We start from the raw sequence: 5,361 nt of genomic DNA on the forward strand, positions 1-5,361 counted from the left end.
AGGGTCTGGTGAAATAATTCAGAACAGTATCCGGAAGTTGGATTACCGTTCCTTTTTTAACTTTTTACAATGAAATGATATTTCACACTTAAAGGAAGCTCTGTTTTTCTACAACAGTTTTTTTTTTTTTTTTTTTTGTTAGAAAATTGGGGCAGGTTTTTTGAACTATGCAAAGCATTTGACTATGGATTCCTTGCTTATTTTTTTTTTTTTTTTTTTGGTAAGAAAGTTGGCAGGTTTTTTGAACTATGCAAAGCATTTGACTATGGATTCCTTGCTTACTAAATGCAGTGCCAGAAAATGTAGGGGAAATTTTTATGGCGGGTTTGAAACACATTTTCTCAGGTAAAAGTGGCTGCAGTGTGATTGAGAATTGCATATGTGCATCAGACAATTCTTCTCACTTATTTCAGAGGAAATAAATAAGCAAGTCTTTTGGGGTCAGATGCCTATTTTTCATGACTTAAAATATGCACATTTCAGGCAAAACACTTCACTAAGATGCTTTTTAACACTTAATACATTGATGAGTTCAAAGGCTAGATGCCTCTGTTAAACACCGAGCAAGACCTTGCAGTGGCACAAGCCAGGGACCTTGAGCTGTCTGCAGTTTCTCCCCAGTTCTGGCAAAGAACATTATCCTCATCTGGCTAATCTGATCTTGCATGGGCCAGCCGTCAGTCACAGAAAAGAGAAAACTGGGTCATCCTGATTTTCTGTATGAATCATCTGATCATATTGTGGGTGGGTTTTTCCTCTTCTTTTCACCATCATTCCACAAATGCATGGCACAGCCAAAAGCATAGAAATGTACCCAATTTTGGTTTCTTTCCTCTGCAGACATTTCTCAAGGCTGTTCATTTATTATTGAGGTTCAGAACCATGCACAGCCCTGGTTGACTTGTTTTGAATTGATGAATACTCTCGCCCTGCATGTTGGCTCACACAGAGTCTATATTGGATCTAAAGAAGTCAAAAATGCAAGACAAGTTTCAAGTCCATCTCCCTGATCCTATTTACATTTTATCAGCTTGCAACCTGAAGTAATTTTTTTCTCTTTTTTTTTTCTACACAGCTGTTTTGGATGTTTGCAAAACCAGTGGAATATTCAGAGGCAAACGCCGAGACCTCTCTTAGTTGCCTACTGAGTTTCTCTTTTTCTTAAATGGTTTTGGGGTCTGAACTTGATAATGTTCCTAGAAAACTCTCAGGCATTTTCCTCATTGAAGATATCTGGCTAAAAAGGCAATGGTGTCCTGATGCCCAGACAGGGAGTTGGTGACAAGTAGAACATGTTACTGTGGGATTCTCAGTCACTTGGTGACTAAGATGTCATTAATTTTCCCAGAACAGAGATTCAGTATGGAATAACTATGATTATGAAAAAAAAAAAAAAAAAAAGGTTCTGATGCCTTACTGGAAAGAATGTGTTTTTGTGTAACTTTTGCCCCAAACCGCTCTGCCCTGGGTTGCCCACCTTTGCTCCCCACTTGCATATTCCCGCCTTTTACACCTGGGTCTTGAAAAGCCCAAAACCAACACTGGACTCAGAGTAACCTCAGAGACTTATGGTAAAAATAAATCAACATCTGGGCCATCTTCAGTGTCAGTGTCTTAACAAGTCATGGGGGTGACATTATGATGATCGGGTTTCTCCTGCTTCGTTCTGCACCGAAATAAACTCCATTCCCTCTCATTTTTCTTGAGGCTTTCAAAAACAAATGGCATCTCTGCCTCAGTGCCCCACTGTGCACCAGCATCTGGAACTCTCAGAAAACATAAACTATTTCAGGACCCTCAGCTAGCCTAGGTGCTGCCTGCCGAGGCACACCCTGCTCTGGAGCTTGAGGACCCTGGGTGCTACGCTTTCTAGGAGGGTCTGGAAATCTGAGTCAGGGAGGAGCTAGGGGACGTGTCTGAAAGATGGAGTCTTGTGAGTAATAATAACAACAACCTTAACAGCAAGCACTTAACGGGTAATTCTAGATGGTTTCAAGGATTATCCTATTTCTTGCTCAAGACAAACTTGTGGAGATGATGCTTTGAAATTCTCTTTTAGCAGATGAGGAAGCTGAAGCACAGGGAGGTTTCATCCCTCATCCAGGGGCACAGGGCCACAGGTGGACAAGCCCAGCCAATCTTCCCATCACACCCGCACTTTCTACCTAGTGCTCACTTTCAAAGAAGCGAGTGGAAAGGCTCACTGCAAATCATTAGCAGGCTAAGGCGCCCCCAAACTGCCCTCGGGGCTGCCACTGCAAGATAGGAGGTGGGTAACTGCTTCAAAGGACATTTGAGGTGTTCTCTAGGGTGAGCTAGCCATGGGCACTCGGGCTAGAGTGACTTCACCCCTCTGCCAAAGGTCACACCATTCAACTTTCTGCCAAAATTTACTTTTCGAAGGGGGCCCGAGAACTCTTAGGGGCAGCAGCGCGCAGGTGTCCCAGCTCACTTCCCCATTCCTCTCCTCATCCCGTGATTCCTCGGCTCGAACTCGAACTTGGGAGGTTCCCGGGGCAGCGGCCCTCCTCGCACTGTCCTCTCGGCTCTGGGGACGGTTGGGCCGCGACTCCCCGGTGACCCTGCGGCACAGCGCGGTCCCAGGCGGCGTGCGAAGGCGCAGCTGGAGGCGCCGACGTTTCCTCTGGCAGACGTTTCCTGGGGCGGCCGTGCGGGCGGGAGACAGCGGGATCAGGCGACGAGCCTGGAAGAGCCCTGGCCCGGGGTGCCCGGGGCCCTTCTCATCCCCACCTGCTCCCACCACAAGGATTCCGTCAGTGAAAGGGCTTTCCTGAGTGCGCTCTCCCACAGATGCCGGGCGGGGGGACCCAAACAGCAGGGAAGGCTCCTCTAACTGGTCCCGGACCCGGAGGAGGGGGACCCTTCGGTGAGAGGGACGGGAGGGGGCGCTCATCCCAGCACTAATGGCCAAGGACCTCCTCCCTCGCGGCGCCCACCGACTCGGACGTGTCGCGGCGGTTCCAGTGGCCGTCCCCTCGGGGCCGCTCTTTTCACACCCGCGCGTCGCCCTGGCACCTTTGCGAGCTGAGGTCCCTCCCTCAACCTTCTCTGCAGGCCTGCCGCCCTTGCCCTACAAGCTGGTTCTCCCAGGTGTTCTCGAAGGGAACCTAGCATCCAGACCCCAAGAGCCGTCGTCTTCCCGCTCAGAGCATCCCAAGCCCCAGCCAGGCCCTGGAGACCCAACTTCTCCCTCTTCCGGCTAGGCGGATGCGGCGCCTGCGCAGTAGGAGCAAGGGAGCCCGGCACGCGGGTGCCCGGAGGCTCAGTGACCGCAAGGGAGGGTGCAGCAAGGCTCTGGTGGTTCAGGTGCTTCTGATACATCGGAAATAATTTCTCCAGTGGCCGGGCCGGATAAGAGAGCTTCTGCATCAGATGCTAAAACTCACTGACGAGCCCAGTCTCCCAATCGGGGCTCAGAGAAGAGTCCTGTGGGCTGTAGCCACACAGTCTTAGGACTTGGCTCTTCGCAGCTCTCTGAAGGGAGTAGGGAGTCGAGAGGTCTGAGCATCCGCTACTCCCAGAGAGAGGAGCGTCCAGCTGGGAAGACTCCTGCGGGCAACTGTGCCCAAGGTACCCCATCAGGGCTTAGGGAAGGCTTGGAGCCAGCCCGCCCTTTCTTTTTCTTTGTTTTATTCCCGCCAGCTACCAGACATTTCTCTGGGAAGTCAGAGGTGGTTTGCGAGAGGGGGCGCGGTGCCGCGGAAGGCAGCCTTTCTCGGAAGACACTGCGAGCATGGTTTTACATTCTTCTCTTCCGCAGTGGAAACCGGTTAATGAGTGCCAGTGTCATTGGGGTGAAATTGGGAGCGAGGGAAGTCTTCTCTACGAAGGCTGCTTAGGTGGGTCCCTGTGTTTTTGTTGGCCCGAACAACTAGGCTTTAGAGTTGTCTCTGCGAAGCCCCGAGGGAAGGCAGGGAAGAAGACGGGATGCTGTGGAAGGGCCCCAAATCTCTCCCAAGATGCTGAAGCAGTAACAGGACACTCGGATTCGAAAGGGAAAGGGGAACATCACATCGTTTATTTCCAAAGAAAATAGCAAAACGGAGCTCCATGTACACAAAAGCCTTTGAAGGGAAAAGGAATCACAGATTTTAATTCATTTTTACATATTTACAGCAAGATTAAACCACAGCTTTCAACTATGTTTTCATTCAACAATCACTTTCAGTAAAATACATGACAACTTTTTTTTCTTTCAAGTTAGTTCATAATTTAAGGATGCTAAGGGGACAGGTGATAAATCACAAACAGTGTGGCTAGAGAGGGTACCAAATAGTCTAAGATTTCAGTCAGGCTTTCTTGGGTGTGTGAATTATGATTACAAGACATTTGCCAGTCTGTATAATTCACATTCATTGCAATCATTACATTGTCCCATAAATTAGCAATATAAACAAACATATGGGGACCTCAAGTAAACAAATAAAAATCAGTATAAGAGACAACATTTTGTAGCAACTATAATAACAGCATGGGTTACAGCTTGGGGAAACTTCTTTACAAATCATTTAGTCAGCACACATGGGGTGGGGAGGCTGGAACATCCTTGTTTATTTAAACCACCTTTAAAACTACATCAGAAGGTTTGGGGAAAGCTGGACGGGTGAAAGTTTCTTTCTTGGGCACAATATGAAATTTAGAACAGCACATGTGGATGGGAGGGGGGAGTTTGCATGCACTTTGGGGTCGTGGACCTTCTGAACTCCAAATGCCAAGATTCTGAAGAAAACAGGAAATTATAAAAATGTCTCTCTCCCGCAAGCCACTCTCCTTTCTATTAATGGCAGAAAGAGCTTGCTGATTGCTGCTAGTGGGAAGAAACACACAATGGGTCTATTTTTAGCAGAGATTGTCTTCGAAGGAGCAGGAAATAGTAACAATTGCTTGGCTGCAGCCTTGGTTCCAAGGATTCGGAGCAAGAATATTGGGGACTTGAGGGGTCTCTAGGTGACCTGACTTGGACTAATTGAGTGCAGATCAGAGAAGAGAGAAGCAGACATACAGTGTAGGCTTAGGGTGTATACCCTCTGCCTGCGCTGTCTCTGCATTCTTTCCCTCCTGTCCCAGAGCCTGGGCAAAGGGCCCCTCAACATCTGCACACCTCCACAGGCTCTGGACCTGATGTCTCTGCATTGCTTTTGTTTTTCCCTTAGCAGGACTTGGCCCTAAGTTATCAGTTAGTGTAATGTGCATGTATTTTTTTTTTTTTAAAGTTAGATTTTATCTCTTTAGAAACGGTTTGAAACTAACGGGGCAGAGGGAGTTTGACAGAGAGGAGAACAAATCGCTGACAAAGAACCTTTTACGTTTCATCAGCGTTGTTAGGACGACAAGCAGGAA

This window comes from Lipotes vexillifer, unplaced genomic scaffold (genome assembly GCF_000442215.2).
Source record: "Lipotes vexillifer unplaced genomic scaffold, Lipotes_vexillifer_v1.1 scaffold1274, whole genome shotgun sequence".
NCBI classification, from domain to species: domain Eukaryota; kingdom Metazoa; phylum Chordata; class Mammalia; order Artiodactyla; family Lipotidae; genus Lipotes; species Lipotes vexillifer.